The 13,414-nt window shown below is 41.9% G+C and overlaps 1 protein-coding gene across 4 annotated transcripts in view; it reads left to right on the forward strand.

Moving 5' to 3' along the window:
* The first annotated feature begins 8,000 nt into the window (after positions 1-8,000).
* THSD7A (thrombospondin type 1 domain containing 7A) overlaps positions 8,001-13,414 on the forward strand; it is a 437,038-nt gene continuing 431,624 nt past the window's right edge. For all 4 annotated transcript variants that reach the window (XM_038392700.2, XM_038392699.2, XM_043509245.1 and 1 more), the window contains exon 1: positions 8,001-8,134. The gene's annotated coding sequence lies outside the window, so the exon portion shown is untranslated. The remainder of the gene's footprint in view (positions 8,135-13,414) is intronic.

The raw sequence follows: 13,414 nt of genomic DNA on the forward strand, positions 1-13,414 counted from the left end.
ATCATAAATTCACACCAGGCTGCCGGAATATGGTTAGTGGCTACTTGAGGTCTCTGGCTGTGTCCTCACAGCATAGTAAACCTGGGTTTGTGGGATCCATGCTTGCAGAGTCGATGTTGCAAAGCCTGCACATGAGTGTGCACGTTGCATTGTAAACTCAGGCTTCTCAATCATGCCCATGTGTCCATACTGTGCTAGCCAGACTCGAGTCAGACCTTCTGCTTCTGGAGGTGTATCGTAGGGTTCCTAGCACCCCTTCCAGTTGTAGCTACTGTAGGGTCTGATTCATAGTAGATTGTGGAAGAACTTGTCTGTCCATTCTTCAGGACTCGACTAGGAGGGATTTGAATGGTTTGATCCCACTACTTCATTCAGCCAAGCCATTTTTGGGTTCATACATGCCTGGCAGCCAGAATTAGCAAAATGGATTCCAGCCTGGAGGAATAACTTCTCTAGCTCACAGTTTTACTCGTATTTCGCAAACTAGGCAGAGCATTTGTGAGATGCTGCTGGATGTTCCATCAGTGTTATTTGATTGATTAAAGGCACCTTTTGAATGAGGGTGCTGATGTGGCAGCTGTGATCCAGCTGATGCTGCTCAGGCCTGTTGCCAGAACTGCACATTCACTGTAAGAAGACTACTGCTTCTGGAGAAGGGCAACAAGCACAGACTGGTGGGATCTCATTGTCATGAGAACCTGGGACGACCAACATTGGCACCAGCACTTTTGCATGGAAGAAGCAGGTGTTCCTGGAGGTTTGTGATCAGCTTGCTGCCAGCTCCAGGATACTCAGGGAAACTGTGCTGGTCCAGAAGCGGGTCATTATAGTAATCTAGAGGCCAGCTTTCCCAGACAGCTCCGTTGTGGGAGTGATTATGGTAGAGGTTTGTGAGGTGATCAGGATGGTGATTTACCCAGAGATGGTGGGCATTAAAAATGTTCCTGAAATAACTGTTGGCTTTGAGAGAATGGGCTTTCGAAACTGTGCCAGGGCCATTGATGGGACTCACTTGCTCATAGTTAACCCTTAACAAGACACACATGAGTACATAAACATCATGCAGGTCCTGGCTGGCCACAGAGGCTTAAGAAACTGTACCCTGATTTCAGACAACCTAGCTAAGTGTCCTCGGCTATACACCCTATAGCTCTAGAATGGTGGTGGAACATGCATTTGGTAGATTGAAATCCTGGTGGTGCTGCCTTTGGAACCATTTGCATGTCAATGCTGTTAATGCTATCCACATTATTGTGGCCTGCTGTGTTCTGTATAGTGTCTGTGAGGACAAAGAAGAACCTTTTCATAGTTTCTCAAGAGACTTCTGGATTGCTATGCTGGTACACACAGCCAGAAAGTGTACCTGTCATTACTGGGGCTGGATCCACAAGCACAACACAAATCAGGATGCCTTGTGCACCCACATACTAGGTTTGGACATTCCCATGGACAAGGGGCAATGAAATAGTATTTGTAATTGTGCTGTTTCTGGATATGGGACAGCTGTGGAACATGTTGTTAATGAGTTAAATAATTTGTATTCTATATTATGAGTTTTGTAAACACTTAATGTACCTCTACACATAATATATTGCTCACTGTACTTCAGACCACAGCTACTGGATTACTGTGATTAAGTTCTACTTCATACATATAAAATTTGCTAAAGAAACTTGCCAAATTCAACACTTTATTTCAAACAGGTATTTAAAAACCTGGAAGGCAGACAAGCTGCCATCCAAACCTACAACACAGTAACCAAGTTCAGAGCGGACATAGTTAACTATTTCTGTGTGTCCCCTGTTCCTCGGTTCTCCTTGGCCTTCCTAGTGCATTTTGTGCATGTAGTCTGCAAGTGGACTGAGTGGAGGAATGCACAAGGTACATTTGACCGTTCCCTGTTCTAGTATTCATTCCCTGTGACATGGTCCAGCCAACCCCTGAAATGTCCAAAGACTGCGTAGTCTGCAGGACACAGTAGCATGGAGGGAATTCAGGGTGGAGCTGGAGAAGGAGTTGAGGGTGCTAGTGAAGCTGGGGCTGGAGCCTGCAGTCTGGTGGACAGGTGCAAAAGTAACCACTGAAAAAGCTCCTTCTGCTGTCCTCTCTTTCTTCTTCAACCTGCTGTCCTGCTATAAATGCTGATGCCAATTTCTCCTCGCACTATGCAATGCCCCCCTCTCTTCCCCCTTTCTTGCATCCTTATCTTTTTCGTACTCGCTGAGTGGCTTTCTCAAGAATCTCTCCCATCAACTCACTTTGGACTCTTTCTCCTTCCCTGTTGTTGGAGGGTCTGCTCCTCCGGGCTCTTTTTTCCTTTGTGTGCCTTGTGGAGGTGGAATGGCCTTGAAAGGAAAATGAAAACACATTATTGTCTCACTATAATAAAAAAAAATTACCTTTCTATTTTTTCATAGGGACTGCTTCAATCACAGGTCAATCTTTTTATCAATGGGCTTTATTTTATTCACACACATACACTGACTAGTTCAGACATCCTTTGTAGCACCACTCAAAAGCTATTGCACATCGTGGTAAGATATGCAGATGAAATTAAATTAAAATTAAATATAAATGCCTACCATATTTTCCATGGAGGGAAGAGATGTTCATATGAAGGTTCCTGTTACTAGCTATGGTTTTTCAATCCTTTCAGGCACAGAAAACTCTGGAGGATATTGTTGTTCTGGGATTCCTTGAGTGGAAGCGTGAACTTCTGTTACAGGCCAGTGGAGGACAGACATCTCTAAATAGAAAGGAGATTTTTAGATGTCTGGTGGCTGACCAGCACATCTTTGAATGGAGGGGACTTGTGAGCTGCAGTGGCTGCCCTAATATGTATACCCTGCCCATGGAATATAACCAGTCATCTGGATTTTCTACTCTGAGAAGTTTGCATTCATCACCAGCAGGAACGGATGAAAAATTGTGGTAAAGTCAGCAACAAGGGTCACCTAGTCTAACCCTTTGCCAAAATGCAGGATTTGTTGTGTATAAACCATGCAAGACAGATTGCTATGTAGCCTCCATTTGAAAACCTCCAGTGAAGGCGCTTCCATGATCTCCCTAGGCAGTCTGTTCCATTGTCCTACTGTTCTTACAGTTAGGAAGTTTTTTCCGAGATTTAATCTAAATTTGCTATGCTGTTTGAACCTATTGCTTCTTGTCCTGTCCTCTAGGGCAAGAGAAAACAATTTTTCTCCAGCTTTTTTATGTCAGCCTTTCAGGTATTTGAAGACCACTATTATGTCATCCCTTAATCTCCTCTTTTCCAAACTAAACTTACCCAGTTCCTTCAGCCTTTGCTCATGTGGCTTGCATTCCATCCCTTTGATCATTTTTATTGCTTGCCTCTGGATCATTTCCAGTTTCTCTACATCCTTTCTATACATTAGTGACCAAAATTGGACACAGTACTCCATCTGAGACCTAACCAGCACAGAGAAGAGCAGTACTATCACCTCCTGTGACTAACATGCTATGCCTCTATTAATACAACCTAAAATTGCATTTGGTTTTTTTGCAACAGCATTGCATTGCTGACTCATGTTGATGTGGTGATCCACTACAACTCCCAGATCCTTCTCAGCAATGCTGCTGCCAAGCCAGTTATTCCCCATTCCGTATGTATGCATTTGGCTTTTCTTCCCTAAGTGTAGCACCTTACCTTTATTTTTGTTGAATTTCATTTTGTGTTCTATAGCCCAGTTCTCCAATTTATCAAGATCCCTCTGAATTTTATCTCTATCCTCCAAAGTGTTTGCAGTCCCCCCAGCTTTGTGTCATTTGCAAATTTGATCAGTGTGCTCTCTTTCTACATTCAAGTCGTCAATAAGACATTAAACAACACCATACCCAGAACAGATCCCTGTGGAACCCCAATTCCTTCCAATCTGACATCATTCCATTAAGAGTCTCTCTTTGTGGTTGTTTAACCAATTATGTTTCCACTTAATGGTAATTCTGTCAATTCCACATTTCCCCAGCTTACTTATCAGAATGTCATGAGACTGTGTCAAAAGCCTTGTTGAAGTCCAGGTATATTATGTCCACCTTATCCTCCCCATCCACTAAACCAATTACCCTGTCGAAGAAAGAAATCTGCTCTCCTGCTGGATCACAGTACGGAAGGAGCAACAGCAATGGCAGAAGAGGTGAGGGGCCCAGTGCTTGTGTTAGGCTCCCCCAGCCCCTGCTTCCCTCTTGCCACAAGAGAGCCAGCTCCCTCAAACCTAAGCTTTTCCACAGCTGTTCAGCTCCCTCATAGATACCCTGCCACAGACACTCTGCCCACTAAGAAAGCTCTTCAGCCTCCAGCTTAACCCCAACCTCCTTAAATAGTACCCTCCCAAGTGCTTGTAGACACCCTATTCAGCCGAAGCTTCCCACCATGCTATTCAGTCACCTCTCAACAGTTTGACTCTCTTCACCACCCCTTTCATCTACTCAGCACCCCAGCTAGCTAGCGTTGTCTAGCACCTATCCATCCACACCTTCTGACTTCCTGACCCTCATTTGTACCGTAGCAGCCTACTAGACTCTTTCCTATCCCAGCCTCAGCTGCCAAGTTTTGTGCAGTTCCAGGGCAAATCCCCTTCACTACTTGGGGCAAGGTGTGTTAACCAAAAATTGAAGCTTATGGGTATGTGGAAATGCATTACAAATATGCACATTACATAATTTGTATGAAACACCACACATGGAGCTCTACAAAACTTGGAAGCTATGTATGAATATGTATATTTTATTAAATACGCATTTCCATTGATACTGTAAGCCATAATGCCTCCTGTAGATTTGATCATGTTACTAAGCTACAGAATAAAGGACTCTTAATGGTAATTCTGCCAACCCCACATTCTCCAGCTTACTTATCAGAATGTCACAATATGTCTGATAACTTGTGGATTAAGTAGTAGATACGCTTTTGCAGAGTTTTTGTTGCCTTTTTTTTTCTGACTTCCACGATCTTGTGTGACTTACTGATAGTCAGTTTTGCAATCTCTATTCCTAATTGCTGATTCAAAGGGATCTGTGTGGGCATACTCTTGCATCCACACAGAGTTCCTTTGAGATCAGTCCCTTTTCTGGACCAGTGCCTATTAAGCAATGACCCATAAATTTGGGCTAGAGCTTTTTACTGTCTCATTTGAATAACTGCATAGTTTGAATGAGTGCATTATAGATTATCTCAATGACAGATATTGACCCTCTACAGCAGTAGTGCCCAAACTTTTTACCTCCTGCCCCCCATTACTCCTGTCTGTACCCGTCTGCACCCACCCCAGAGCCGGAGCCAGGGCCACGAGAGAGGTCATGCCTCTGGAAGGGGAGGACGCAGACAGGGGTAAGAGGGGGTGGGAGCAGAGCCTAGGCCAGAGGCCGACGCCCCGAATGCGAGGTTGGCAGCCCTGACCAGAAGTGGAGCCTGGGGAATGGGATTGGCAGCTGGGGCAGGGTGGCGCTCTCTCCCTGTCCCTGTGGGAGCTGGCCCAGGCTCCAGCCACACTCCCCCCAAATGTTCCTCTGCATCCTCCTAGCGGAGCGTGCCCCACAGATTGGCCCCACTCTGCTCTAAAGTTTAGCTAAACCAAAATGTTACATTTTGAAACATCCTAAATTATAATAGTCAGTCCAAAGGGAAAATCAGAGTTCAGACTCTTCATTTAAACTCACATAACATATCTAGTGCCAAATGGGTGCACCTAATTCATATCATAGGCTAATAAAGCCAAATATGCCACAACACGATGTGGATTTCTGGGCTTTAAAAGCATGCCTCTTATGATGGACCTCTTATCTTCAGCTACTAATGCACAGCTGACACTGTTTACTGATAGTATCATGAGTCTCCTTCGTCTTATATGTAACTTGTTATGCAAACCTTTAAAGTCATTTTGGAAGGATGATTTTTATGCAATATGTTCTTTCACGCTGAGGAATAGTTCAGTGGAAGGCTAACTCAAAATACTAAAGAAAAGGTTCTAAACTCTTGGATGTGCTAGTTTATTAGTAGAGTCATTCTGTGATCTGACCTACAGGCAAAATGTTTTAAGTAGGTGTAACAGTACTGTAACTGCTAGTGCCAGTGACTTTTTTTTCATGTCATGCCACAAGATGAGTGTGGGGAAAAAATTGGAAATTTACTGGAAAATCATTAAGTGATTAAATGTGAGTGACTTTAACTTCAAGAAGAGGTGACAAATGAGATTTGAACCATTTTGAGGTTAATTTAGACTCTTGGGTGCAGGAAGATCATGGAAGTATTTAAAAAAAAAAGCATATCTGTTAAGGTAAAGACTTCAGCACCCTGTATTTTTCCCATGGCACTGGTAAGTGCTAAGAATCAAGATGAATAATCGTTTCTTCTCAAGACAAGGGCATAATGGAGGCACGGCAAGAAGAGCCATGCCTTCCTCCTGCAAAACCTTGCAAAGTGTACAGCAGGGAATATAAGATTGTAACTCTCCAACATAAGTGTGACAAGAAGCTACTTATTGGCATAAATACGGTTGAGCTTTAGGCTAAACTAAGCTCCTCTACATTGAGCTGAAGCAATTTTTCTGCTCCTGGCATATCCACTCTTTTACTTTCAAGAGCACAGGCTAAAACAGAGGGTTGAGAATAGACACTTTTGAGGAAGTACAGGACCAGATTCTCTGTTGAGGCAGAGATTTGCTCAATGTAGCAGAGATTGGGGGCACCCAGGGAGGTGGTTATGGCTTTCTGATTCTAAAATGGACCCAGCCTAGGATTAGAGCAGAGATCTACTGTAATCTGTGGTTTCAGAGTAGCAGCCGTGTTAGTCTGTATCCGGAAAAAAAAAGGAGTACTTGTGGCACCTTACAGACTAACAGATTTATTTGAGCATAAGCTTTCGTGCTCAAATAAATTTGTTAGTCTTTAAGGTGCCACAAGTACTCCTTTTCTTTTTACTGTAATCTGTGCCATCTGGTGCATGGTTCCTGCTGAAGATAGCTATATTTCAACCCTGGATGCCTCCCCTCATCGGTGGGTGCTATGGGCGAGAGTGGCATAAGAGTGAGATACACATGTTGTGGGCTCTCCCATGTTGGGAGAATCTTCAGCAGGGGAGATCAGGCCAGATTCAATCAGTGTGTCACAGAGGGGATGGGGCTGAGGAGAATGTTAGCAAATATTTGAGGCATATAGGTATACTTTTCCTCTTTGTCTTGGCTACTGTTCCTAGCTAGGAGTAACTTGGTGTTCTCACAGCTGCCCCATATAAATGCAGGATCAGGTTACCATTGCACTTCTGCTCATTCCTTTTTACTGATACTCTCTACCTCATATGTGCTGGGTTAAGTTTGTAGTGGTTGGTTATATGGATTGTGTTTCTCCCATCTGCATGTGAGACTTTATTAATATTTAGCAGCAGGAAAGGCTTTGTGCTAATTTATTTGGGGGTAGTTAAGGAAGGAGGAGAGATGATGGATCTCTTTATTTAAAACAAAATATATAAATGCAGACTGAAAAAGCAAAAGTTTGCTTCAATTTATCTTGAAAAATATGGGATCGGATCAGAACATGATTCAGACTAATGTCAATTTAAATTAGAACTTTCAGGCTAATGCAAGTAATGTGATCAGATGGCATAAGGAAAAAAAGAGGGGAATAAAAGGTTCAAAACAGATGTCTGGTGGCAGTTTTTCACACAAACAATCAAAAATGGGTGGAATGGCCTTTATTATGCATTATTATGCTATGCAAGCTTAAATTCTAAGTCATTCAGAAAAATTACATAGCGTCCTGAGGCATAACGGGCAAAATGAGCCTTAAAACTTGCTTATGCACATATATATTTGAAATATTGATTCAAAAAGCTAAATTAATTATTGGGCTGTGCATGATTTACATTGAGAGTCACCATTCTATACCAATAGGCTGAATACCCTTTTGTTTTTGTGAATAAACAGGAGGAACTGTGAAGGTATCTTGTTAAAATCTTTTGTTTTCTATTTATCTTTTCATTTACAGGTTGTTGCTGAAATTGTTACCCTGGGGTTGGCTGACTTCTTGCTCATGTACTTCTGTCCCACCATGCAATGGAATAGTGACATAGTGTATCACAGCTGCTCAGCACTGGAGAATGGAATCTTCCTATGATGAAAAGGTAGTTATCTCTCTCTTTTTTTTTAAATGGAACAGATCTATATGGAATATCAGTTTTATAACTTTCAGATCATGTCCTGAAAAATCTAAAATATTTTTGAGTTGTAGTAGCAAGAACCTGTTCTTAACTGGTAGGACTGTAACTATACCTGTGAGCGCTGCTTTGCATAAGCCAAACCTTATGTAGGGGGTAAAGGAAGTGACATAACGTGATTGTTGCTGGGAGTAGGAAAGTTTAAATTGGTGTGTCAATTAAACTTGGAACTTCAGAGACTTTCAGGTTTATGGTTTTGCTCCATATGTCTGATGATTAGGAGAGACCTGCACCAAAGGACAAATAGCTAATCTACCATTGTGCATTTGAGTTGTCTTAACCCCAAAATTGATCACATAGCTGTGCAATTCATCACATACGTATGCATGCATCACTTGTCCATTAACCATCTTCCAGAGACTTATTCTAACATTAGAAATCCTCAGCTGCTTTAAAAAACTGCCATTTAAATAAAAAATAAATTGCCACATAAATGTTTCCCTCTTCTTTCCCCCATCATGTGGAATTTATACCCCAAATTGCCCATACCCATGGCCCGGTGGGCAAGATTAATTTCTTGCCCAGTGACAGTTCTTCATACTTAAAAATATCATGGCTTTAAAGTCCATTATCTTATCACCCTGCAGGGCTAGAGATGTGAACTTGCGGCATGGGTTTTTTTAAAGGGACCCAATTTTTGCTCAGGATAACAGATCTTGAAGTCCATGATATTTTTATGTGGAGAAACTATTCAAGTCATTATTAGGTTTGTTCTGTATTTGTCAGTTTGCATTTTTTTTCCCCACTGAGCCTGGCAAAGTTGCACTCCATGATAGCTTAGGTACCTGTTCTTTATAGGCAGCAGGCTACAAGAAATATACCCAATAATAAAAATTAAACCAATATGCGACTTGATGCAGGAATTATTGGATAAGTTTTTGTAGCCTTTATGATGGGGGTTGTCAGGCAAGATGATTGTTATAGCTTATAATTAGGCTTGGCAGGATTTGCTTTAAATCAATAGATGTCAGTCATTGCTGATGTCAGCTAACACACTGAAATGGGTGGGAAAAAATATCCATTGGTGTGCGTACAGCATCCCCAGCAACTTGTGCTTGTAGGGATTGGGTCTCACTGTCCCTGCAGTGGTGTAGGGAGGCCTCTGCAGCACTGCTGTCATGGGAGTAGGAGAGTGGGGTTGTGACAGTGAAACAGCAGCCGGCTCCCTGCACTGCTGCAGGGCCAGAGAGACTGGATCCCTAGAGGTGCCAGGTGCAGGGCAAGCTGCGGCCCTGGTGCGGCACAGCAGAGATCCCCAACTGGGGTCACAAGCAGGATGACAAGCCTCCAGCTATGGGGAGGCCACCCCACTGCTGAGTGTCTCCATCACCAGCCATGCAGGAGGCCCTCTGCAGCTGTGCGATCACAGCCCCATTCACTCACCGGTCTGGTGTGTGGGAGCCATCCTGGGGCAGGAACTGTTTCGCAGTTGGGTGTCTTCCCTTATGGCTGGGGGCTGCTCCTTCTCCTCGCACCCCTGCTCAGGGTCTCTGCTCAATCAGGCCAGGATCGCAACTTGTCCTGTACCTTGCATCTGGGTGTCTGGGGCCCCTTGGCCAAGCAGAGAGCCCCCTGCAGCCCCACTTTCAGCACTGCCTTAACTCCAACCCAACCCCTCCCCTAATTTCCATAACTCTAAAAATAAATACAGTTAAAATTATAAAAATAAAAATGGATGTTAATAGTCAAAATAAAAAAATAAAATAAAATGGAATTCTTCCAAGTCTATCTATAAACTTCTGGTTTATAATCTATAATCATTTGAAAAAAAAACCCCTCTCAAACATTCATATAATTGTGTTTCTGTAAAAATATTTTGAATGTGCAGAATATATGATGATATGTAGGAATCACTGGCTTGTGTTTGTGATTATAAGCCTATTCTTCAGCTGTTCCACATTCACAACCGCTAAACCTTTATTGCCCTTCACACATATAGAAAAATATGTACAAGTGTGTGGCACATACCTACTGTTCAAATCTAGATTGTTGCATTAAAACAGCCTATTTTTCAGTAAAAATAGGCATTTGTACCAGAAAGAAGAATTCATCCTAACCTTCATAAAACACATGTACCAAATACTCCTGCGAATACTCTCAAACATAGACCTTTTAATGCTTTTTGTACTCCATCTTAATTTATTTTATTTTAGAAATGAACAACAAAAACATAGTAATATTGTCATGCTGATTGCATGGGAGCAACTGACAATGAAATGAAGATCGACTGTTCATTTATTGTCATGAGAACAGGAGGGAGTGGTGATCTTTTTGATTGCTCTATTGTGTAAAAATAATTGGCTTATTATCATAATCATATTCTTTTTCATGATATCAAGGTCAAGTGCAATAGTAGTAATAGTATGGGGACATATCAGTTTGCAGATGCTAGTAGGTATTAATTGAGGGAAATATGAGCTTCTATTACTTTTTATTGTGCTGATAAACATTACTATTGAAAAGAGACAGGTGAATATCAAACCCAGAGGACCTTTACAGTGACTGAAATTTCTTGCCATCTGTTTTTAAAACTCTAAATTCAGCCGAAGACTAGGAAGAGGCAGAATGTACTAATCAGTATTGTTCTTGTTTGCACCAAACACTGAGAGTTTTATTTTCTGAGTTGCTTCTTCAAAAATATGTTGTTCTCAAGATAATTACTGTATGCAGTCCCAAATCCCACATGATTTGCAAGTGTATTCCTGTGCCATGATGTAAAGAAACTGATCTTGGCTTCTTACGTATATTTCATTTTTGAATCACTGAAATCTTAATTTTTTGAGTACATTTTCCTTGGGCATCTCGAGTCTAGCGTCCTGCATAATGCAGGAACAGTACATTTTATCTTTTAAAATATTTTCTGGTAAAATGATGTCATAAAATGTGCTTGGATACTACAGTGCTGGGTGCTATAGAAAACCCAGAGATAAGGTTCACCGATGTTCAGTGGTCTGGAGGAGCTCAGACCAGTCCATACTATCTACCCAAATCATAGAGACATGGAGAAGAGCATATGCCAGTCACAGTTTACACAACTGCAGGCAAAGTGACAATTTGTGAAAGATTAAACTGCCCAGTGACCAAATAATTCTTTTTTTAAGATTCACAAAACAGAGCTGGGGCTGTGGCATCTAAAAAAGAAACTCTTTCCTGGGTACTCCAGTGACTTACACTGAAACATTGCATTCTTTTGCAGTGTCTCAGTTGTTGTGACTGATAGCAGCTGTATGTTGACAGAAAATGCATTTTTAAACTTGCATTTTTGAAAAAATGCACTGTTAAGCCCTGTTAACTAAGGAGCTATATGAGTGGCACTAACTAGTATCGTCTCATCACAGAAAAAGTGAGGCAATTTTTACTGCAATTATATTGTTTCCAGAAGTGCATCTGGTGAACATGTCCAGTGTTTGTTTTCATAGTCCATAATGCTTTACCCTGGTATGGATCTTTTCACTGTCGATTCATTATATAGTAAAGCATTGTGTAGCATTGTAAATAGGAGGGGTGATGCAACAGATTTGTTTTGAATATACAATCAGATGATGATAACTTGTTTCTGAAGTGCTTTTCTCTGATCCTCTGGTTGGATGTTGCCAACTACATTGAAGGAAGGAAGTGGTTCCCGGAATTGTCTAAATAGTAAATGAATGCTTTTAAATGACTGAAATAGTTATGTGGGAGATCTAAATTGACTACTAAGCACTGAAACACAGATAACATGTTATTTTAAACTAGATTAATTCTTTGAACTGGCAAGAAGAAAGCAGTTGTGCTCTAATCTTTAATGAGCTTCCCATGGCATAGCTATGAGCAGTGGTAATGGAACTGCTTCAGATTCAGGAAGACTACATTGTATTGAATCACATTGAGAAGATTTGCAACAAGGCCTAAGAACTTTATTTTTTAGTGAAAATTTCGATTCTGGTTTCAGAGTAGCAGCCGTGTTAGTCTGTATTCGAAAAAGAAAAGGAGTACTTGTGGCACCTTAGAGACTAACAAATTTATTAGAGCATAAGCTTTCATGAGCTACAGCTCACTTCATCGGATACATTTGGTGGAAAAAACAGGAGAGATTTATATACACACACACAGAGAACATGAAACAATGGGTTTATCATACACACTGTAAGGAGAGTGATCACTTAAGATAAGCCATCACCAGCAGCGGGGGGGGGGGGGGGAAGGAGGAAAACCTTTCATGGTGACAAGCAAGGTAGGCTAATTCCAGCAGTTAACAAGAATATCAGAGGAACAGTGGGGGGTGGGGTGGGAGGGAGAAATACCATGGGGAAATAGTTTTACTTTGTGTAATGACTCATCCATTCCCAGTCTCTTTTCAAGCCTAAGTTAATTGTATCCAGTTTGCAAATTAATTCCAATTCAGCAGTCTCTCGTTGGAGTCTGTTTTTGAAGCTTTTTTGTTGAAGTATAGCCACTCTTAGGTCTGTGATCGAGTGACCAGAGAGATTGAAGTGTTCTCCAACTGGTTTTTGAATGTTATAATTCTTGACGTCTGATTTGTGTCCATTCATTCTTTTGCGTAGAGACTGTCCAGTTTGGCCAATGTACATGGCAGAGGGGCATTGCTGGCACATGATGGCATATATCACATTGGTAGATGCGCAGGTGAACGAGTCTCTGATTGTGTGGCTGATGTGATTAGGCCCTATGATGGTATCCCCTGAATAGATATGTGGACAGAGTTGGCAACGGGCTTTGTTGCAAGGATAGGTTCCTGGGTTAGTGGTTCTGTTATGTGGTGTGTGGTTGCTGTTGAGTATTTGCTTCAGATTGGGGGGCTGTCTGTAAGCAAGGACTGGTCTGTCTCCCAAGATCTGTGAGAGTGATGGGTCGTCCTTCAGGATAGGTTGTAGATCCTTGATGATGCGTTGGAGAGGTTTTAGTTGGGGGCTGATGGTGATGGCTAGTGGCGTTCTGTTGTTTTCTTTGTTGGGCCTGTCCTGTAGTAGGTGACTTCTGGGTACTCTTCTGGCTCTGTCAATCTGTTTCTTCACTTCAGCAGGTGGGTATTGTAGTTGTAGGAATGCATGATAGAGATCTTGTAGGTGTTTGTCTCTGTCTGAGGGGTTGGAGCAAATGCGGTTATATCGTAGCGCTTGGCTGTAGACAATGGATCGAGTGGTATGATCTGGATGAAAGCTAGAGGCATGTAGGTAGGAATAGCGG

This window comes from Dermochelys coriacea, chromosome 2 (genome assembly GCF_009764565.3).
Source record: "Dermochelys coriacea isolate rDerCor1 chromosome 2, rDerCor1.pri.v4, whole genome shotgun sequence".
Lineage (NCBI taxonomy): Eukaryota > Metazoa > Chordata > Testudines > Dermochelyidae > Dermochelys > Dermochelys coriacea.